The sequence below is a fragment of the Ursus arctos genome, unplaced genomic scaffold (genome assembly GCF_023065955.2).
Source record: "Ursus arctos isolate Adak ecotype North America unplaced genomic scaffold, UrsArc2.0 scaffold_29, whole genome shotgun sequence".
Lineage (NCBI taxonomy): Eukaryota > Metazoa > Chordata > Mammalia > Carnivora > Ursidae > Ursus > Ursus arctos.
This window is the reverse complement of record NW_026622974.1, coordinates 33,131,261-33,155,706: the sequence shown is the minus strand read 5'-3', so window position 1 is coordinate 33,155,706 and position 24,446 is coordinate 33,131,261. Positions and strand designations below refer to the sequence as shown.

At 39.9% G+C, this 24,446-nt stretch overlaps 1 protein-coding gene across 3 annotated transcripts in view; it reads right to left on the bottom strand.

Moving 5' to 3' along the window:
- The window catches only part of BCKDHB (branched chain keto acid dehydrogenase E1 subunit beta), a 580,561-nt gene that overhangs the window by 235,536 nt on the left and 320,579 nt on the right, over positions 1-24,446 (bottom strand). The gene's annotated exons all lie outside the window — the stretch shown is intronic.

Below are 24,446 nucleotides of genomic sequence, written 5' to 3'. Positions count from 1 at the left end.
CTTCATTTTATTATGCTTTGCTTTACTGTGCTTTGCTTTAGTGTACGTCACAGATATTGTGTGTTTTATGAACTGAAGGCCCAAGACTTGAGGGGAGGAAGTAACCCAGGTGTGATGGACATAGCAAGAGAACTAGAACTAGAAGCGGAACCTGCAGACGGGACTGAATTGTTGCAGGCTCATGATCAAACTTCAGGCGATGAGCAGTTGTTTCTTATGAATGAGCAAAGAAAGTGGTTTCTTGAAATAAAATCTACTCCTGGTGAAGGTGCTGTGAATATCGCTGAAATGACAACAAAGGATCCAGGGTGTGTTACATCAATGCAGATGATAAAGCAGTGCTAAACTTTGAGAAGATTGACTCCAATTTTGAAAGAAGTTCTACTGCGGGTAAAATGCTATCAAACAGCATCACAGGCTTCAGAGAATTATTCACAAAAAGAAGAGCCAATTGATGTGGCAAACTTCATTGTTGTCTTATTTTCAGAAATTGCTACAGCCACCCCCATCTTCAGCAACCACCACTCTGATCAGTCAGCAGCCATCAACATCGAGGCAAGACCTCCACCAACAAAATGATGATGACTCACTGAAGACTCAGAAGACGGTCAGCATTTTTAGTGACAAAGTGTTTTTTAATTAAGGTATGTACATTGTTGTTTTTAGACACAATGCTCTTGCAGAATTAATAAACTACAATATTGTATAAGCATAACTTTTCATTTGACTCACCTTGTTGAGGCATCTGCTTTACTACAGTGGTCTAGAACCCAACCCACAATATCTCTGAGGTGTGCCTGGACATTTATGAATGCTCTACACGTGGGTAATGAATACATACTCATGAAAGGATTTCTCTGCTACTGAGAAAAGTTCACCCTCGCAAGAATGATTTAGCTAATGGTTATTAAGCACTACAAGATGCCCAACATTGTTCTAAGTGTTCTGCACAGAGAGTCTCTTAATCCTGACAACAACCCCCTAAACTGATCCTGTTATTATCTCCACAGAGCACAGAAAGGAGAAGCATTGTATTCAAGGTCAGCCAGCTGGTAAATGGCAGAGCCAGTATTCAATCTCAAGCAGTCTGGCTCTGGAGTACATACTCTCATCACAACACAATACAACATTTCATTGGATCGAGTTACAGAGGCGTTATTATATCAATTTTTAAGTGGAGAAATTTAGACTCAGCAGGCATAAATAACTTTCAAGTTTTCTTTGCTAACATGTGATAGACACTGTGAGTCAAGCCAAATCTTTCTGATTCCAAAATCCATGCTCATGACTACTCATGAGCTCATAAAACCACTATAGCCTCCTAAATACAGGACCACTGTGTAAAATGTGAAAGTTACCAGAACCATCCAATACAACAGAAGCAAAAGTAAACAAGTTATACTAGTGGCCTGATCCACACCATCTCACCGAGATGGCTCACCCCTAGAAAGGACCAGTATTTCCACAACACTAACCACAAGACAATGGTCCCAGGCTAAACATTCCATTTGGACCAGAGCTACTATTGTCAAGACTAGAGCTGGCCTTTGTTTTCCCGATCTTTACAAACCTGCGTAGCAGTTTCTCTCCCTCTGGAAGTGACCACATGGCTAGCCAGAAGAAAATTCAATCCAGAGCCAGAACTGGATTCAAAATGGAATTGCCCACAAGTCTGAGTCAGGAATTGTGTCCCTACATTGTTCTTTAATCCTTAGAGAGGGAACCCAGTGGTACAGAGGAAGAGAGTACAGACCATGGATGAGAAGGCCTTTGTCAGTGAAAGCCTGTTCCTCCTAGATGAACATTCTGGATTTCAGAGTGGCTGCTTCCTGCTGAGCTTAGATGAGCCTGGCCTCTGCCCCTGAACAAATGAGTAGGGGAATTTTGAACTCAAACATGAAAGCACAGCAGCAGGCCACGGAGTTCACAGCTCAGACCTGCTGGGAGCCCCAGCCAGTTCATACACCATATGTGCTCTGCTTATCCATCTGGTTTAACGGATAAGGCCAAACAAAACAGTGAAAACAAATGGCAAAGTCTTTTGCCCTGGCCTTGAAGTGCACACTGACCTCACCTTGCAGAGTTTTTATTTAAATCACTTGGGTTACAAGTAGTTTGACATAAAGTATAAAAGCCCAACTGATGCAAAGCCTTAAAACGGAAAGACAAGTTTCAAAGTTACATTAGATGAGCATCTAATCACCTTATTTGGATTGTTCCATTTACCAGTATTATTCCATAAAGCAAAACCTGAAATTCAGTGAAACTATGGAAATACATAGCTTAACCACACGTAAATCCAAACCACAAGCAAGCACAACTTATACGACCACTGCAAAACCCTCCGCACTATGAAATTAGTTCTTAGACTGAGGATCTGACTTACCTACTAAGCGAAAGTCAAAACAGTACATTTCAACGTAGTAAGAATCCACAGTCTCTGAAAGGTCATGATTCCACATCTTAATTGTACCTTATGTAATTTCTACTTTGATTAACGTTGGGTGACTTTCTGGAATGAATATACTCCTACAGCTGACACTTTCGTGGAACTATATATATTTTTTGAAGTTAATTTCAATAGACCAGATATTAGCCTTGGCCTACATCCAGTTTTCAGTCTCAGCACTACTGACATTTCAGACTAGGTAAGCCTTCGCTGTGGGCAACTATCTTGTGCATTGCAGAACATTAAGCAGTAACCCTGGCCTCTACCCACTAGATACCAGTAGCATCTCCCCCATTTGTGACAACCCAAAATGTCTCCAGACATTGTTATATGTCCCTGAGAGGCAAGTAAAAATCATGCCTGTTGGACAACTACTGATCTTATAATACTGAGAATAAGCTTTGAATCCTGATCAACCCCTTCTCATTTGTAAGCAATTGTTCAGTAATTGCTATTAGTTGATACTAATGGTTCAAGGTAATGTCTAGTTCTATTATGGAATTTTTTTAATCCAAGTTAATTATTTGTCTTCTAAGTTCAAAAAATTATGTTATCATGGCTTTGCCTTTCTGAGTATCATGAAAACCCAATCACACACAAAAGTCTGTGTATTATATAATGGAATGGAATAAACAATACACATACAAACAGGTACTGTGCAACTAAATATTGAAGTTCTTAAAAATGTGAATTTTCTTATTTGTTCCTAAATCACTGATAAGTCTTCGGATTTTACTAAAGAAGAATATGGGTTTTTCCATCAAGTCTAATAAAGTCTACAAAGATACAAAATGTGTGTAAATTAACATAATTTTAAAAATATATGTAATGTCAAAACATTAGGTCAATAAATTAGGTCTTTTAAAACCTGTGGTTTTGTCTCTCCCACTATATTGGGCTTGATGGAAGATATTATAATGAATGAGGCCAACATGACCCTTTGCTTGAAAAGGCATGTCAATTGTAACGGTGGGAAAAAAGGAAAAATAAATTACCGCCAATATGATGGATAGATATGAAGGGGAAATTTTTGAAAAAAACATCAAGTCAGTAAAGGGTGTATTAAGACAAAGAATACTTGATTAGCCTGGATTATAAAATTGTAGGCTACATGCAAAGCAAGTAGGTGCTGGAGTTGGAGAAAGATTATATGATGAGAAATGAGAATAAAAAATAGTTGAAACCAGATAAACAGAAGGCCTTGCATGTCAGATTAATGAAACTGGCTTTTCTATAATCAATAGGGAGCCACTGAAGAAAATGGATTAGAAAGATCAGAGCTAAATGTTAAGAAGATGTGCTTTTTCTATATCTCACACATGGCGTCCGTCTTCTACCTACATCTAAACTACTTGACCATCATCACCAATAGGTGGGACCTGGTCACCTAAGGAACTCATGTCTGATTCTGAGACCTAAGATCAACTCACTTTTAAAACTTATCTGCAGTTTGTGCTTTAGGGCTAATAACTGATTGTCTTATTTTTAATACCCTGTCCACCTTATTCTCAATTCTAGTAATTAGACCCTGGCTTTTGTCCTTCGTTGATAGCCCTACTGACACCTTAGAACATATTGGAGTACAAACTGATCCCTGAAACAACCCTCATCCACCACAGGAAGTAAAATCCAACCTGCTACGGCTGGGGCCTGCTGTGGCAGGCATGAATTATCTCTTAATGCCTGGGTATATCTTCCAGTGCTGTTTTATCTGGCTTCCATATAGTCATGCTCCTCCTGTTTCTAGGCCATTTGAGTTACTCTGGGTTGGCTCTCTTTGATATTCAGTGGCTGCCATCAAATGGCCCCCTGTTACCTTGCTCTGTAGACACTGAGTTTTATGAGACTCTTCTCCTACTCCCTGTACCACCCAAGTGGGTAGGTTTATTCCAGTTCCACTGCCAAGTCTACTTGGCTTCACTGAGGTTAACCCTCCATGCACACCTGGCGTCTGTAATGACGGATGACTGGCAGGCAGGAAGGGTGGATGGGAGAAGAGAGCAAAGCAGCAAGAAGACTAGTAAGGAAGCTCTGAGCAGTACTGAGGGTGGCCCGAACCATATTAGTAACGTTTCTTATGATAGCTAGAAAAATATGTTTTAATGCAAAACAAACTAGTTTTATAATGTGTTTTTTATGAAAACATCCTTTACACAATTAAATACGATACATAAAATCCCCCTTTTGCTATTCTTACTGTTCTTACTAAAACTTGCTATTTTAACCTAGGACTGCTTTTTATAAACCTCTTATAGCATCACTTTACTTAAATCATTACAGTCTTTTTTTTTCCCCAGATGTTACATTTCTTTTAAATAATGGCAAAGATGTCAAATCAAATTAGCTTCACCATTTCAAAACTGAAAAGCTCCAGTGAGCAAAGACACATTTTTATGGCAAATTGGTTAATAAAGTGTTGTCTCATGAGAACTGGACCTTAAGCTGGAAAAGTGACTCTTAATGTTTAACTTCTTCAGCAATCTGAATTCTTCCCGCAGTCACTGAAAAGGTCTTCTGGTCTAACCACAACTCATCACACTACACACATTGGAATTACTTTTTTACTCCTGTATTGAGTTTAAAACAAACACAAACAAATAAACAAAAAACATGGCTCTGCTAAAAGAATCCAGCTGAGTTCTATCATTAGGTCTCATTATTTTATTACAACCTCAGTGATTATATTTTCATATAATTTCTGGCCATTTAGCCAGACTGTAGTGGTTCTCAATGTTGACTTTCAAAAAAAATGCTTATAAATTAATGTAAACAAAGTGCTTAAAACAGTGCCTGAAATAGTACTTTAAACAGTAAGAGCTATATAAGTGCCTACTATTATTATTAACAACCCCTGGACTCCACTGAAAACCAACTAATGTAATCCATGGTGTGTAAGTGATGCCATCAGAGTACCTAGATTCACACAACTGGTACTTTTTCAAAGCTCTCCATGTGATTCCAGTGAGCAACCAATGCTGAGAACCAGTGAGGTTAACCAAGCACCAATGAAACAAATTCCATGGCTTAAATCTCAGAACAGCTGACCAGTTCCATTCTCTGTCCCATTGATAAGAAAAGAATCTACCACTTGCCAACACTGTTCATGTCAAAAAAGACGTAACAAATGAGTAAGACAATCCCTACTCTCAAGCTGCTAGCAATCAGTTAGGTGAAATAGACCATAGCTAAATAATGGTCTAAATAATGATCCGAAAAAAGGATAAAGCCAATTCTACTTGGATAAAGCCAGGAAGGGTCCCAGAAAAAGAGAAACTTGAGCTGAATGGGATTGTGTGTTAAATGGAAGGAAGGGAAAGACATACCAGACAGAGAGGTGTGTCTGAAATGTGTGGAGAGGGGAATAGCCAACAGTGTTCAAGGCCTGTGAAGAAGTTAAAGAATTGAAGCAGAAGTACTGAAGGTGAAGCTGGACAGATCAGAAGGGCCTATAAAACCAGGCCAAACAACTATGACTTTTCGTTATAGGTAAAAGGGATATGAGGAGGAGGCTCTTTTAAAAAATAGTAACCATCACATAATTATATCTACAACTTATATGTCTTCTGTCTTCATGTATCAAGGGCAGCAATAAGCTACACATTAGACTTAGGCTCTCACACGGTCAGGCTGACACGTCAGTTGAAACCAGCTTTTCTGGTGCTTTTTCTAGTTGCTTTCCACCTCATTCTCTTGAGAAATAAAGAGAAGATATTTTAGAAATTAAAATTTTAATCATAAGCCAAACTAAGTGAAGAAAGTTGTTGCAACGTCTCCTTTCCCCCTGCACTTTCCATGGGAGCAAACAAGGGAATTTTGGTGGGTTGTTTTTGTTTTGTTTTGTTTGGAATGGAAGTTTCTACATTAGATTCATTCAAGATTTTACATAAAATTGTACTGCAAAAAAAAATGAGAGGAGAAAGTGTGACTCTTATAGATGAAAGAAAATGACTCTCAAAGGACCTACATTTAGGGAAGAATATCTTGAAATTATATGTTTCTTAGCGGAATCTTTTAACAGAAGCTTTCTTTCAAAATAAGACTATACATAAGAATTGGTTTATTTAAGATGGGGGGAAATTATCACTTAAATAATAACATTGGCAAATACTGATTGTGGGCCTACTGTATGATTAGTACTGAGCTCACTGTCCTCGCTCGAGTATGTCATACAATCTGTAAAGTCTGGTTTATAAGTGAGGATCCTGAAGAATAATACTGTTATTATAGTAAGTGTCAAAAACTGTCAAGGGTCTGATATTTTATCATACTTGGAAGCTAACAAGCTACCCTGCCATAGTTTCATTAATGCTTGCAGAAGGCATGAAACTCCTGAGTCAGAGACAAAGGACTTATTCACAGCACTAGCAGTAGCCAGAGTATCACCATTTTTTTTTGCCAAGTTCCTGAATTCTAATTCTCACAGAGCAACACAAAGAGCGTCAGGTAACACCTGCAGATGCATAGATTGACTTAGAGGAATTTTATAACGTGTTGCAGGAATTTTTACAGTGTGTTATGGAAGTTTTATAATGGAAACTATGCATGCCTGCCCTTTGCTCCAGCAGGAGACACTATCTCTATCTTCAAAGGTTATTCATTACACAAACATGCTTGAAACAAGTTCTGAAACAGAGGCGGTCAGTGCCTCTGCTTGAAAAATGGGAAGACACACAAGAGAACAATGGAGAACTATCTCCCAGCAATAAGCTGCCCATGTTCACATAATTAGTAAAGGATGGAACCACGATTTGAACCTAAGTCCATCTCATTTGAGCAACAGAGCTCTATACTAAAGTATCAGGAAGCAAAGCTTGAAGGTCACCTTGAGTTTTGTGGAACTTGAGACTATAGATCTAGTCATTTTAGAAGAGAATGAACCAAAAAGACTCACAAAGAGCTTCAACTGTCACCATTAGTTAAAAACTTCTTCTTTCTCCTGGGGCGCCTGGGTGGCTCAGTTGGTTGAGCACCCAACTCTTGATCTCAGCTCAGGTCTTGACCTCAGGGTCATGAGTTTAAGCTTTGCATTGGGCTCCATGCTGGGTGTGGAACCTACATTAAAAAGAAGAAGAGGGAGAAGGAGAAGAAGGATAAGGGGGGGCGGGGGAGGAAGAGAAGGAGGGGGAGAAGGAGAAGAAGAAGAAGAAAGAAATATGGACCAAGAATTTCTCTTTTCTAAAGGTAGGAAAAATGAAAAAAGAAAGATATCATAGATCTCTTTATGCAGTGAGGAAAATTTGAAAGACATAGTGAGCATAACAGTGCCAGGAAAAAAAAAAAAAAAACCTACAATATTCTTGGATGTTGTCTCCAGATGTTGAGTTTTAACACTAGCCTGACTTAAACAGTAGAGGAAGGAAATTTAAATACTATGTCAATAAATAACATTTTCTCACCATAAGCCATTTTGAACCATTAGGCTCTCTGTTCGGGATATATTAAAGTGTGGAAAACACGATCATAATTTATGTCTTCCTTCAGTATAAGGACTCAGAGAATTTCTTATTTTATATCCAGAGGTGAACAAAATTACTGTTTTAAGTACAACAAAAGCCCACATCTGGTCTCGTGCAAGCTCCTTCTGGCTGCACCAGGGCCTGTAGACATGCATGCAAAGCCACCTGCTATCCTAGCTCAAACACGTCTGGCATTCCTGTCAGTCTTGTCCTTGTCCTAAGTAGCCGCTGAGGAGTTCACTGTGGAGACCATGTTGCTGCAGTTTGGGATCTGAGTCAACAAAAATTCCTACTTCCCTACCAATGACTACGTGTATGGAGATCCAGACTGTGAGATAATGATAAATGGGTCTCCACCTGTTTTATACCCATACCTAATGTTTTGATTGTTGCCATGTCCCCTGCTAAAGGTAAATACTGTTTGCTGACCTCTTAGAACAGCAGTGCTGACTTGGAAAAGGGAAAAAGTTTCATCTGATCTTGACATGTAAACACTCAGGGTAAGCCTCAGCAGGAATGCTAGCTTTAAGAGTCTTAGACAAGGCTACACCATGGCCAAAGACTCCTTTCTGCACACTGCAAAGGCCAATTTCCTGTTTCATGCTCTGTATGCAGCCATCCTCAACAAATGAGACCTGCAGGAGATCCTTTTCTGTTTCTGAGAAACAAAGTGTTAAGTCTGACATGGGTCAGCGAAATCATTTTTTGCTTTAGAGCATGCCCAAGAAGAGGAGGAGATTAATTCTCTCTTCCAGGATTTGAAATCTGTCCTGAATCCATGGCCCATGCAGATGTTGGTATGCTTCTTGGTATTTGGGGATTTCTTGCTGATGAATATAATACAGCCAAAGCCTTGCTTGGCTGCAAAGAGAAACCAGAGAAAAATAAAGATTTGCTTTCGTTGGTAACATATTGTGGGGTCAGGATGTTGTTCTAGTGACTCACTTGAAAAAAAAAAAACGTGGTAGGAAAACTAAATTCAACCCCATGACAAAGTGCTATGGCTTTTGTTTAACAATAATTCCAGCCAACTCACTGGCCCAGATTCTTTTTATATAGGCTGGGTCTACATGATTTCAAAATATCCAGTACATTTAATTCTAAAATTTGCCTCATTAACCCATTTTGCTTGTAAAATGTTAAACCCAAACTGAGTTAATTTGGACAAATAATATATGGAACATATACAGTGAGTGACCAATTATTTGACTGATTAAATGCGGTCTGAAATTTTGCAGTGCTTTGGTGTTTTATGGACAAATTCGTAGACTTCAGTGCTCCTACAGCCTACTACCCTATTATCATCTCCACTTCCTGGCTTCTAAGTTACAAAATATATTTCTTGGGGCGACTTGGTGGCTCAGTTGGTTGTGTGTCCAATTCTTGGTTTCCACTCAGGTCCTGACTTTGGGGTTGTGGGATCAAGCCCCGCATAGGCTCTGCACTCAGCAGGAAGTGTGATGGAGATTCTCTCCCTCTGCCCCTCCCCCCACTTATGTGAGCTTTCTCTCTCTTTTTTTTTTTCTCTCTCTCTTTCTAAAATAAATAAATAAATAAATCTTTAAATAAAGAAAAAAAAGAAAAGAAAAAGAGGGCATCTGGGTGGCTCAATCAGTTAAGCTTCCGCCTTTGGCTCAGGTCATGATCCTGGGGTCCTGGGATGGAGCCCTGGATCAGGCTCCCTGCTCAGCGGGGAATCTGTTTCTCCCTCTACCTCTCCCCCTGCTCGTGATCTCTACCTCTCTCATTCTCTCTCTCTCAAATAAATAAATAAAATCTTTAAAAAGAAAAGAAAAAATATATTTCTCAACTAGAATAACCCCATTGTCATCGGGGTGGAGGAAGAGATGGGTGGGAGGATATAACAGACCATCTCAGGTTCCTGCCTTCCATATTTGAGGCATTCTGTCAAGCACTTAGTATTTTTTACACCCTTTTACTTAAGTCTTTTTATAGTGTGAGTATTTTCATTTGTATTAATGATTCTTCCAAAACCATAATTCATGACATATGCATCCCCATCTAAGTCATGTTTCCCACCTGTTACCTTCATGTCAAATAGCATTTCCTTCCAGCTTCACCTCTCAAATATTATCCATACTTTGAGATCCAGCTCAAAATTATCTCTTCTATAAAAACAAGCATGAATTCCCCCTTGTATCATGCAATGGTGCCCCTGGTTACAAACTAAACTATGTTTATAGCTTTATATAGCATGCTCTGCTTTGTGTTATAATTCTTGCAGCCATGTCTGCATCACCACTAAATTGTTGGCTCCTTGAGCACTGCATTTCTGTTTACCCACAGGGGCTCACTCTTCTTCCATTTCATATCTCTACACCATGCTCACTTATTCGCCTATATTAGGTAAGTAAAAAATTTTTTTTAATTTAATGATGCCTACATCCTCCAAATAAATATACCAGAGAACAAAGTGGTGGGAGATGGGGGTGGGAGGAGAAAAACACGGAAGGGAAGGAGGAAGAGGAGAGTGAAGGCAATGTCAAATTGGAAATCCCACCTGATTTAACTTCTAATGCACAATTATTCATATTGGCCACTATCATGGGGACAAACCCAGACACAATTGCTCTGCGTTTTAAAACATCTTATTTTTCCTTTAGTATTTTTACTTACACACAAACAACATTTATTTTCCTCCTGATTGAAACATGAACATTTCCACTTGACTTTCTTTTGAACAAACAGCTTCAAGAACAAACCGATTTTGATAATAAAGTAAATCTTCTCACTTCCCTTGAACCAACAACCCCATCCGTTGTTTTAAAACAATAATCTGATGCCTATATACTGCCCTCCCTCAAGGCAATGGAAGGAAAAGACAAGAGCCAGTGAATGCTAATATATAACAGCATCGCCAGTGAAACACAACTCACATCAGTGTGGAAGGGACCCTGAGTGGGTGGTTGCTGCCACAAAGGAAAAACAGGTACTCAGGAATGAACCACCTGTAACACAGGAGGGAAAATTTTTCATAATATGCTTAAAGAGGTAGTCCTATCCTAAATGCATTTTTAAATAAGAGTCAGTATTCTTGGGGAATTCAGGAAGCAGATATTTTTCAGAGTTAGTGATTGACCCACAGGGAATTTTATTTTAAATTTTGGGAATGTTCAGGATTCATGCTTCCTCATCTATACTGATAATTCACCCTCTTTCAAATGTATTACCCCAGGAGGTTTGATGGTTCTGGGGTTTTTTTAATAAAGATTTAAACAGGCCCACCATTTTGATTTGGTTTGATTATTAAAAACAGAATCTAGGGATTTTACACTATGCATCACAAATTGTGAACCTTTGCTCTCTGCCAATACTGTACTTGAGATTTCTAACACTTAGCAATTTTCTAACATTGTGGTTGAGATCATCTTAGAAAGACCTACATTTATATTTTCCCCTTGTGATGCAAAATCAATACTTTACTGGCCTAGAAAAAGTGAGGCACTCCATTCATGTTAGACTGCTGAGTGAAAATGCAAACAAGTAGGCAGCAAATCTTTGCATGTTATGGAAACACAGAAGCTAAAAAAAAATCTTGCTGATTGCTGACGCGCTTGCTGGAAATATTAAATTTGTCCAGTTTTCAGTTTTTTAAAATCTCATCTTTCTGCACTTGTTTTTATGAAGAGTTTCATCAAGAGCATGCATAATTACCAGAAGAAAACCTATAGTATTCTTGCAACACTTCACACAAGAATTTCCGTCTAACTTTCCACATGTTTTCTGCAAAGTCGAATCTTTTTTCTTTTTATATTTCTCTTTTTTTTTTTTTGGCCAATAATAATATGATTAAATAATCAAATAACATGCAGCATGTATCAGTGAAAATATCTGTGATGCGATGGAAAATCAATTAACTGAGATAATGTGGCAAGGAGGACTAAAAATAATAAAATCTCAAGCCCTTAGGATTTTCCTAAAAGTTGCCCACAAGGTCAAAACATTTCACTTTGGTTTAAGTGTAGAGGAAATTAGCTGTAATTTATACAAGAGAGCTTGAAGACTCAATCATGTGTTTGAGCATGTATGTTTTTTCATAAAAGCCAGCTGCACTCTCACCCACAGGGACCCTTGCCCTTGTTGCCTGCCACAGGACACCACATTCTCTCTTTTTGGTTTTATTTTTTTGGAAGATTTTTAAAAATTTAAATTCAACTAGCCAACTATAGTACATCATTAGTTTCAGATGTAGAGCTCAATAATTCATCAGTTGTGTACAACACCCAGTGCTCATCACAAACAAGTGCCCTCCTTAATGTCCATCATCCAATTATCCCATCCTCCCACCCACCTCCCCTCCAGCAACCCTGTTTGCTTCCTATAGTTAAGAGCCTCTCATGGTTCCCCCCCCCCCCCCGATGACTTCCCATTCAGCTTTCCCTCCCTTTCCCTATGATTCTCTGTGCTGTTTCTTATATTCCACATATGAGTGACACTATATGATAATTCTTTCTCCGATTGACTTATTTTGCTCAGCATAATACCCTCCAGTTCCATCCACATCAATGTAAATGTTAAAGTGCTTCCTTGTCAGAAGAGCATCTCAAACTTAAACAAGTACACGAGTCCCCCAGAGGGCTTGTTAAAAGGCAGACTGTTGGGTCCCACCCACAGCTTTTTGATTCACTGGGCCTGGGCTCTGGCCTGAGAACATGCATTTCTAAGAAGTCCCCAGGGTCAGCTGACTCTGCTGGTTGACCACATTTCGGACACCTCCATCTTCAGCAGGAGCAGCTTAGAGCTGTTCAGAGGACAGCTCTGGTGGGGCAGTGAGTAGAAGAGGTGGGAAAGACAGCCATGGGATGGAGCTGAGCCTGTGAGTCCTGAGAAACAAGGGACTTCCCAACAGCCATGCTGTGAAGGAGAATTACAGTCTTAGAAATACTCCATGTGGTCAAACTGAACCAAGGGATATGAGAATGAAGAAGACAACAGAAAAAAGAAAAATCCACAATGCAAACTTAAAAGGGAAAAAGAGAGCTCATACACCAAGCCCTTCATAAATGACAGCAACTAAGACAGATTACAAGGAAAAACTATTCTGCACCAGGAATATGATGATCCTCCCGTCCTCCCCTCCTCCCTCTAATGGGAAGTGATGGAAGCTCCCTTCTCTAAGCAAGTAAAGCACATGTGAATCTCAGTCCACTGACTGCAGCGTCCAGAAAATACCAGGCTCCCGATTATCCAGTATTCAACTTCATCGCCAAATCCAAGTGCTGTACCAGCTGGGGAAATGTGACCTCAGTTATGGGTGAGGTGTCCCCCTGACCCCAGGGCTGTGATACTGAAAGTTCAAGGACCATAGCTAGGCCCAGGCATGATGGAGGGTTTAGTGCTCTGTGGTCTTCAAATACTGGTCATCAATCAACAGATACCACAGTTGGGGTGTCAGGGACCTCATTCCATAGCCACGATCTGCTACTTCCTTGCGACACCATTACCATGAGAATCTGCTGTGAGCTTCCTACAAACCAGTATGACTAAAGGTCCCACAGAGCAATTCTGTACATTCTTGCTACCCCCTCCCAGAAGGCAAAATTACCCACTTCCCTGGCATCCACGGACAGTCCATTTCTCTCTGTCCCTTGGGTTGAAGGGTGATCTCGTTCCAGTGCGTGGTTGACAACAAACCCCGAGCTCCCCACTTTCGTACCTACATTTCTCTGGGGCCCAAGAACCCTTTTCTCTCTTTTACTTCCTTCACAACTTTCTAAGTTTTCAGGATTTAAGTCTAAATGTCTGAAATTGCAGCACCCTCGGGAGCCACAAATCTAGAGTAAATAAAGAAACAGGTCAGGTATATACGACAGAGTGATGGAGAGTGTTGTACACTGGAGTGAACCTTGAAGACATTAATATTACATGTTTTTTAACTGTAGAGACCAACAACACACTCATTTGGGCCAATATGATTGTGGTTCAAGTTTATGGAACGTAAAGATATGATGTCTATTTCTTCTTTCCTCTTGGCTATTCCTGAGGCACTGAGTATCCCACAGGCACTATTTTCTTGAAAGCTGAATTTGTGGTTGTCTTGTTCATTGCTGTATCCCCAGGAAGTAACACAGTGCCTGGAACACCATAAGGGACCTCAGTGACTATCTTTTGAATGACGGTGTGAATGAATAAATAAATAAATGCATAACAGAAACAAGTACAGTATTATTTTTAAAATTACACAGCTCTATTATGATTAATCTATACAAATTACACTAATAGTCAAATGCCATGTTGTACAGAAGAGCAAAGGGCACAGGGATCAAATACGAGGCACCCTTACAAGTTTACATATTTCCACGAGAAATAAGACCTCTTCTTTGGAACCATCCATCCTACCACTGGGGGTTCAAAGTAGTAAAATCATAAATTCCTGATGAAATGTTAAATGCACTGGACTGAAGCTAAATTAAGCAAATAGGTTTATGTCTGGTGATGGCCTGCATGGTGGCTAAAGAAGAAGAGAAACTTGAATCATTGGGAGTGTTCTAGATTTCAGGGATTTAAAAAAAGTCAAGAAATAACCTGAGGAACCCAAACTCAGAAGCTAAAAACTTGATCTGAACTAATGTGTGCTGTGCTTCTCACGTTCACTGAAAAGCGGTCTAATTTGACTTTCTCTTGGGAAAAATTATCATTACATTGCTACCACCTATTTGCCTTTCTGCTTCAGCCAGTCCCTGGAGGTCACGGTTTTCCGCCTGCAGCTTCTTCTTTTATCTGAGGCCATTCGGTGAGACCCTGATCCACTGGAAACAAACTTAATCGTCTGATCTGCATGGCTGCTTCCACCCGTGGATTGCTTCCCTTGGTGAAGCATTTAGCACTAAGCCAGGAGCACACAAGCTCTGATAAAACACTCCAGAGGAAGGGAGGATTTGCTATTGCAGCTGTTCATGATTTGTGAACCTCTGCAATGTTTGTCCTGTTAGTATTGTCCAGTTGCGGAATACTTCGGAAAGAGAAAAGAATATTTGGGAGCCCATATGTCCTTAAGTGTGGATATCTGGGAACCACACATTGTTCATTCTTACTCTGTAGCAAAGATGCTCTCCACCTACTTGGATCCCAGGGTCTCTATTTCAATTAGGTGCACCTTATAGACCTCTGACCCAGGACTTTTTATCGCTTGAACTGCCACTGCTGAGAGCAATGCATCAGAGCTGCGTCCTGCAGCACCGTGTGGTAGAAAGATCGTGAGGCGTGGGCTAGGAGGTCTGGGTTGAGTACAGCTCCATGAGTTGCGTGGATTTGTTTAATCACTAACCTCTAAAACGTATGTCTTAGTGAAGATTTAAGAAAAGAGATTGCAGGAAGGTTTTGAAGAGCAAATGAAAGAAAAGTATGAGGAAGCACTTTGTAGGGAGCAAAGAACAATAAAACTTAGTCATTCCGTTGATGGTACTGATACAGTCAGGAGACATAGAGTGGGAAGTAAGAGGAAGATGAGAATGGGAGATTAACTGTGACAGCCGCAGGAAAGACAGAGGCGGAGCTCCGGGACTCTGTGATAAGTGGTAGTTGTGGGGCAAAGGGGGGACATGAGATCAGGCAACCAAGCCTGACTAATCGCTGTATGAATAATCCACTCGTCATTGCCCCAAAAAGAAGAGAACAAACACCCTGGCCTGCAAAAGGGAGGGGGTGGAAAGATGAGACACGCACTGTGAGACCTTAACAGTTTATGTCATCTTTCTCACAAACAGGCCCCGTGAAATCATGGAAGATGGAGGAAGAAATGAGAAATGCTTTATAAGCACGGATCGAAAAATTATAAACATTTGAGATGCCAAACATGAAAAATGTGGATAAAATGTGTAATTTTCTAGGAAATTACCAAAATTAATTCAAGAACCAAAAATAGATTGATAACCATGATAAGTAATGAAACAGTTATCAGAATGTACCCTTGAAATGGCCACTGGGACCAGACAGATACATGAGTAAGGTGAACTAAATCTTCAAAAACTTAAGAATTCCCATGCTGTTTAAACTTTTTCAGAATGCATAAAAATATTTCAACTTCCCGTGTCCTTATATAAAGCCAGCATAACTCGGGCGGCAAAACTGACGTAAGTAGCTCAAAAAAGAAACTGTGGTTCACTGTGTTACAAACATAGTTATAACAACTTTAAATAAATGATATAAAATCTGCTTCGACATAGTATTTTCAATTTCTTAAACAGCCAGAGAAATACATGTCCTGGTAGAAAAATTTTAAAAATGCATATATACTGGCCCACCTTATTAAAAAGGAGAAAAAAGAAAGACAGAATGGCAAACGAGTTTGGACCTCCCAGGGAGGATAGCAGACAATGAGAGAATCTGCCTACTCCAACACTTGATGAAAGGAACAAAAACACATGACATGAATGTTGAAAAGAGACGGCCAAGCCAATAAATAAAAGATGCTTATTTGGTTCAGGAAGTCCTTTAACCTTATCTGCATCTCTCAGAAGAAATGGTAGGGAAAGGAGATGAGTCAAGGAAGTCCTCAAGATGTTACTAATATTTCTAAAAATAGAGGAAGCTGGGAGAGCGGGCTGCTGGTGAGAAAGTCAACGGAGCACCTTAGCAAACATCTCCACCAAAGGAACTCAGAGGAAGAGAAAACTTGGAGGGAGTGCCATTTGGCCCTCTGGAGAGGAAAAAAAAGAGGGTGCTAAAGATCTCCAGCAGTACACTGCAGAGAGCAGATGAGTAAGAAAAAAATTAAAACTGTCTACAAGAGCCAAAACTGGAGACATGAAGCAGGATGTAGAACTCCCCGTGGCCCCCAGCTGACATGTTAATGGCGCTCCAGCCCACAGGCAATGCAGCCTTTTCCTATTCTGCCTGGGGAGAAAGGGTGAATAGACTCGTGACTGCTGGGAGAAATGTGTAAATAAAACAGGGAAAATGAATAATCTAAACAATCTCTCTTTACCTGGAGCATAAGCTTCAGGGCATCACGCACAAGCCAGAAGGCATTTGAAGGACTTGGGAAGAGAACCCATTCCCACTTAGACCAAGTGAACTGTGAAACAGGAAATTTGCCCAGATCAGAGAAGAAAAAGGTTTCCCCCTCCCCTACTGTCATGATCTGAGGCTAGAAAAAGATTAAGTGATAGCAACACCCAGGCCTCAGAGTGCAGCTCTAAGAGAGAAAGGCAAGGTGGAGACATCTCCTGGAGACGGTATCCTGGAGACTTAATTCACAGGGCTTCCAGCGCGGCTGAAGACCTGGACACTGCCCGCGGTAGGCACACGTGAGAATAAAAAAAACAGCATTGCAGTTGTACATAAGTACAACAAAAATACAGGGAGGAAAAGTGACATGGCCTACAAGAGGGACAGAAAAATCGTACTTGGAAAGAAAACATATTCTAAGCGCTAAAGAGATTCTCTTAATTTGATTCATTGCGTGCAAGGACTTACTGGCAATATGAAAGAAAAAAAAAATGAAAGCCCCTAAAACAACAGGAGTAGGCATAAAGGAAGTCTGCAGAGTTCACCTGGGACTGCAACACCAGCATCAGAACCATTACACCTGGGCGCCTGGGTGGCTCAGTCAGTTGAGCCTCTAACTCGATTTCAGCTCCGGTCATGATCTCAGGGTCCTGAGATTGAGCCCTGCCTCAGGCTCCATGCTCAATGCAGAGTCCGCTTGAGGGTGTCTCTCCCTTTCCTTCCGCCCCTCCCACTTGCACTCTAAATAAGTAAATAAATAAATAAAATCTTCAAAAAAAAATTACACCTCTATTTGATAGATTAGAAAGAGCAAGACAGAAGCATTAAAAGTCATAATAACAGGATAGAGGAAAGGCTCAAGATAATATCAGTATCAGAAAACAAGTTAGAAAGAAGCTGATGGAAGGATATTTTATGCCTCTGCATTTGTGACCCAAACAAATGAAGCAGAAGAAATATTCAGAAATATTAGAAGGAAAAGTCCCTGAAATGAGAGAGAAGCTCAAATTAAAGGGCAGAGCTTCCCTACTGAGAAAAAGATACAGAAAGATCAACATTGCAACATATCCTGGTTAAGGTGTTAAGATTCAAAGACAAAGAAATAGGTTTTCAGCCATCCGGATAGAAAACGCTAGTCAGCTGAAAGGAGGGAAATCAGGTTGGTTGCAGACTTCTCCACATCAACATACTAAGCCACAAAACAGCACAGCAGTAGCTGCAATATCTTGGAGGAAAAAAATTATACTATATCAAAATATATTACACCCTGACATGTTGGTTTTTGAAATCAGGGCAACAGGCAGACACAGCGAAATGTGAAAGAACTTAGGAAATATAATACATAGGACCTTCCTGAGAAAAAATATTGCAAATAAATTAAGCCCACCAAGAAATGAATGGGGAAATCATTGTAAAATGACGAGTTCAATACCCCGTGCCATAAAATGATAGAGCGATGTCAAAAAAAAAAAAAAATCTAAGGCCAGAGTTGCAAACTCGAATGCCCACAAAGATGAGGCAGGACATATAAGTGATTAAAACAGATTGGATTCAGTGAACTGAAGAGCACACACATTACCAAAAAAATAAAGCTACAGCCAATTTTGTCTAAAAGGAGTAAGTTAAAAGGATGTTCTATTACCAGACCTTTGATATTTTCAAGAAAATCCAGAAATCCAAACTTCTGTCTTAATTCTCCCAAATAAGGAAAACAAAATTTGTCTGTTAGTGTTGGTTCGTAGGTGGCGGGCAGAGAAAGAGCGAAGAGAGGCGCAGACCGCTCCAGATTGGTAGGTGGCTGGTTTAAGAAGCGGGGGGACTTACGAGACGTGGCTTGGGCGACTGCAAGACAAGATGAGCAGGTCTCTGCCCCTGCCAGCCCGAATCTTCCCAGTTGATAACGACACCTTGACCGGGTGTCGTCACGTTTGCAGACCGGAGAGCCTCGACAACACCTCACTCTCTCAAGGCTCTGTCATTGAAACAGCTCCTAGTGTGGGAATGGTGGGCAGAAAGTACATTCCAGAGCCAGGGGAGGAGCCTCCGATAAACGCCACCAGCCCAAGGGTGAACCCGCGGTCATGTCCTCCCGATGACCTCCACCAAAGTGAGCTGGACTAGCCAGTAAGTAACCAGTTTGTCACCTCTAAAAGCAAAATAAAATAAGATCTAAGAACGGTGCCCATTCAGTCTAATCTTGGAGAAGGGCAATAAACTGATAGATTTCTATATGAAAGAACGAATGAAATAGTACTTACGGACCCTCCTCAAAACTGTCTGATGGAAAGTGAGCAATAAAGGAGATACAGCAACTGTGATAAGACTGGTGGTGAGCCCAAATCAATTTAAATATAGAACTAAAACTATGACTCTAGTAATTATACTTACTAACAACACAAATACTATAAATCTTAACAATGTAGAAGCAAGATACAGAGTATACGTATATTATATATATAACTAACAGGCGAAATAAAGGTGGGAATAAGAAAAAGGATGCTAAAAACATAATGCGGAATTTTTAGAAAGATACTCCAGTATTCTAATGTTTTCACACATTTTTTTAAAGTTTCAGTGATTGTTTAGGAATTAAAATATGTTTCAGTAAAGACCCTCTTTGGTTGGGCTGAAATGGGTGCCCCCTCACCCCAATATTCAAATGTTGAAGTCCTAACACCCAGTACCTCAGATTCTGACTGTATTTGGAGATAGGGCCTTTAAAGATGTAATTAAGTTTAGGGGCGCCTGGGGGGCTCAGTTGGTTGAGCGTCTGCCTTCAGCTCAGGTCATGATCCCAGGGTCCTGGGATCGAGCCCCACATCGGGCTCCCTGCTCACTAGGGAGCCTGCTTCTCCCTTTTCTCCCCACTCATGTGCTCTCTCTCGCCATCTCTGTCTCTCTCTCAAATAAATAAAAATCTTTGGAAAAAAAAGATGTAATTAAGTTTAAATGGGGTTGTTAGGGTGGGTACTAATCCAATATAACTTGGTGTGCTTATAAAAAGAGAAGGTTAGGACACAGAAACACAGACAGGGACCACATGAGGACACAGTGAGAAAGTAGCACCATTCTCACCAAATAATATAAACGCATTAGAAAATACAGTTTTATAATATCTTTTTAATGTCTGCTTAGTCTCACTTGAGGATATATGCGTTAATTTATTCAACCAATATCCTAGTTTTGAACAGTTAGGTTGTTTCTAAACCTTCGCTTTCCTATGTACTGCTGCAATAAACATTCTTGCAGTGACATTTCTGTCCACATTTTTTAAGAGAAAATTCAGCAGAATATTAAAAGAATAAAACACTAGGACCAAAAAGGACTTATTCAGAAATATAACTGTGACCTAATATAAAGAAATATATTAATCAAATTTATCATACAAGTAAATTTAAAGAATGATTACATGATTATTTTCATATAACCTCAAAAAGCACTGGCTTAATATCTAAAGCCCTTAGTAAACAAAAGAATACATCCTCAAAGAATATCTATCCCAACTAAAAAACTATTACAATTAACAAGTCAAAATAACAAATAACTACTAAATAAATACACAAAAATCAATGCTTTTCTAGATACCAACAATGAATATATAAACAATCAAGAGAAAAAAAGATGCTCTTCAAAATAGCAAAAAAATATGAATTAGCCAGAAAAATTTTAATGCATAAAACATAGAGAGGAAATGGTAAAATTTTGCTTAGAGACATACAGATTACTTGAGTAATGAAAAAAACATACACCATGATCCCAAATGGCAAAACTTCAATATAGTAAAAATTAAACTATCCCAAATGAATGTACACAATGGGGCTGGTTTGGAATTTGAATCATGAGAAGCATTTTTGGAAAAGTGTGGTAAAACAATGATTTTCATACATCTCTGGTAAGATAAAGGATACAAGGATAAACTTTTTGGAAGATAACTGTGAAATCTGTATAAAAAGGCCTTTCAAAATGCCCTTGCCTTTGCCCAATAATTACAGATAGATTCATACATGTGGAAAGATGTATCCACAAAGCCTAATTTTACATAGGAAGCAAAGATAACCATTTCACAGTTCAAAGAACTCTGAGATCAGTATTAGGGGTACATATACAAAGTTCATGAATATATATGAATGTGTGTGTGTGTGTATATATATATATTCACACACTGAAATATTGTAAGCAGGACAGTGTAAGACAGGTAAGACAGGTGTGAATGATAAAGGTCTTTATGACCGCATCATTTGAAGAAAAGGGTAGAATCTAATAGCAGGGAAATCAATCTACCGTGAAGCTAATGAAAAGCCTCAGGGCTCCTCGCTTCCACAAGACACTGCCAAGTCCCTGGGACGGGGCTTACCAGTGTGTTTCCATGGTCATATAATTTTTTGCAAAATTTGCAAGAGTAGGATATTTTAACCTCCGTGAGTGGGGCTTCTGTCTCTTTCTATTCATTTTCCCCATTGGCCCACTTTCCCTCCCACAGAGTGGCCATGAGTATTTGTGGTTAGCTAAAGAGAAATTAATTTGTTGGGTACATTTGTTGGGCTTTAGTGGCATTTACTGATGTGATTTACAGTCATCTCTATATATTGTTAAGTCACTGCTCTCCTTCGCAGCATAGGACTGGCCTCCAAAAATACTCTGCAGGACAATGTGCCAACTCAGTCTGTATCCTGACGGGAAGGTGCAGGCCTATGGGATAGAAGCATGCCCACAGGTCACAACCCAGGAAACGCGGATCATACAAGGAGAAACAAGACTGGAAATGTACAGACCCGGGAGCCAGTCTGAGGAAAACTCTTCTGATCATCAGCCCTGGAACACTGTAAACAGATGAACTGATACCTTAGGATGCCTCAATTAGAAGTTTTTCTCCTGGCAGAAGTTATACTTGATGTAGCAGAGCAAACAATTCTGACCACACTGAACTTTTTTTTCCTTTTTTGATGCCAACCATGAGAAATAGAACTTATCAGACTCTCTGTTTGTAGCACCCAAACCTACAACAGGAAAACAGGAAGCACATCCGCATCTGAAATTATGCATCCTCACTCTCTCTGTGATAAAAAACAATTTCATTCAGCCATGGTAGAGGTAAGATTAAATTATCTGTCTACCCTATCCACAGAAAACAATCGCTGTCATGTAAAGAGGCAATCAGATCTTACAAAACTAAACATACTCTCACCATATGACCCAGTAATTGTATTCTTTAGTACTTTCCCAAAGAAGTTCAAAATTTATGTACACTTAAAAAAACCTGCACACAAATGTTTACAGCAGCTTTATACATAGTTGCCAAATACTGGAAGCAACCAAGACGCCCTTCAGCAGGTGAATGGATAAGTAAACTACGCTACAGCCGGACAATGGAATCGTATTCAAGGCTAAAAAGAAATGAGCTATTCAGCCATGAAAAACCAGAGAGGAACCTAAAATGCATATTCTTAAGTGAAAGAAGCCCATCTGAGAAGGCTACCTATTGCAGGATTCCAATTATAAGACTTTCTGTAAAAGGCAGAACTATGGAGACACTGAAAAGATCAGTGGTTTCCAGGGATTGGCGGAAAGAGATGAAGAGGCAGAGCGTAGAGGATTTTTAGCTCAGGGAACATAATGGTGCGTGATGTTATAATGATGGATGTTATTTTACTTTTTTTTTTTTTAAAGATTTTATTTATTTATCCGACAGAGATAGAGACAGCCAGCAAGAGAGGGAACACAAGCAGGGGGAGTGGGAGAGGAAGAAGCAGGCTCATAGCGGAAGAGCCTGATGTGGGGCTCGATCCCATAACGCCGGGATCACACCCTGAGCCGAAGGCAAACGCTTAACCGCTGTGCCACCCAGGCGCCCCTGTTATTTTACTTTTGTCTAAACCTACGAAATGTACAACATCAAGATGAACCCTAAAGTAAACTACGGACTGTAGGGTGATAACGATGTGTTAATATAAGTTCCTCCTGGGTAAAAAATGTCCTGCTCTGGTGAGTGATGTCGGTAATGGAGGAGGCTACACATGTGTGGGGGCAGAAGGTACATAAGAAATCTCTGTACCTTCCTCTTAATTTTGTTGTAAACCTAAAACTGCTCTAAAAAAAAAAAAAATTAAGCCTTTAAAAAAGAGGGAGAGATTTTGCAGCCAAAATAGTAAAGGGGGAAAAAAGGCATTGCAGAAAGCTGTCAGGCAGTTTATTATCCGGATATTGTGTTATTTTTCTGAATTTTATTATGTCTGTGATAATTGCCAGCTTTTTTAGTTTTCTGATTCAACGTGTTTTCTTTTCTCATTCTAAACAATTAGTCAACACTTTCTAAACAGTCTCGTAGCTCATTTTGTATTTGTAATTTTGTATTCTTTTCTTAAAGAGGGCTCCAAAAATTGTAAGTATGGGCCCCACAAAACCTACATCTGTCTTTGTTCAGGGGAGGTAATTTCGAGCAAAGGTGATTTTACAACGACAGTGAATAATACTACTGAGGACCATTATCACATCACCAAGGTCTCCAAATGCCCTAGAAAGTGGTTAAAAGGAAACGACTTCAGAAACTGAGCGTTACTGGAGACCCAGAGGTCCGCAGGCGCTCGCACAGCCTGCAGAGCCTAGACGGAACCTGAATTTCATGTTGGGCGTCCCCCCCCCCCGCCCCCCCCCGCCCCGAGTTCATTCACTCTTCCTATAGCTTTCTCCTCGAATAAACAGATCACCATCTAAGAGCCACCTTTCCTTACAGCGTCTGTGCAGGCTCTTCCCCAGCACAGTACAACAGAGCACATCAGGACACAACACAGCTTGTTTGCTAAGTCCCGCGTGTCCTACGTGGGAGGGTCTACTTAATCATCCTGTCCTCATAGCTTCATCCCTCTTTCCCCGAAACATAGCAGAGCAACAGAGCACCTTTCTCCAATACGCTACGCCCATGGCTGCCCCTTCTTTCCTGTTTCCCCCAGTTTCACAAACCTTCACAGCAGTATTTGAGAAAAGCCTGGAATGTCTGGGGAGGTTTTCCATTATGGGAGGTGTATTTAGAGAAAATAGGAGCTGGGGCAAACAAAGTAAGCCATAAACATCTGAAGTGCCCTGGAGTCTGAAGCAAATGTAAATGGAGTCCTGGCTTTCAAGCTTTCTTCAGAACCTTAGAGTCAATAATAGGATGCAGGTACAAACTTAGGGCAGGTCTAACTCTGGTTTCTGGTTGAGAAACCAATAAGCTCAATTTATGACACCCATTCCCTAACTCTGCCTCCTAAAATGACCATCCAAGGGATAAATGATGATACAGAGAACACTCTATGAGTCACAAACATAGATTGCCTAGACAGATATTTTGTTCTCAATTAAATTTTTTATCATTATTTCTTTCATCATTCAGGCAAGGATTTTGCCCAATTCATTAAGGAGCAGGAATCTAAACAATGAAACATAGCTAAACAACAAGATTATAAAAAGTCTCTCACTTGTAGTTTTTGGTTTGTTTTTGCTCTTTTAATCCAGGCAAATAACTGACAACCAAGGAAAGAAAAATGTGATAAAGGATTTGATATGTTCGAGAACCCCAAGTCTGGTACCCTCCT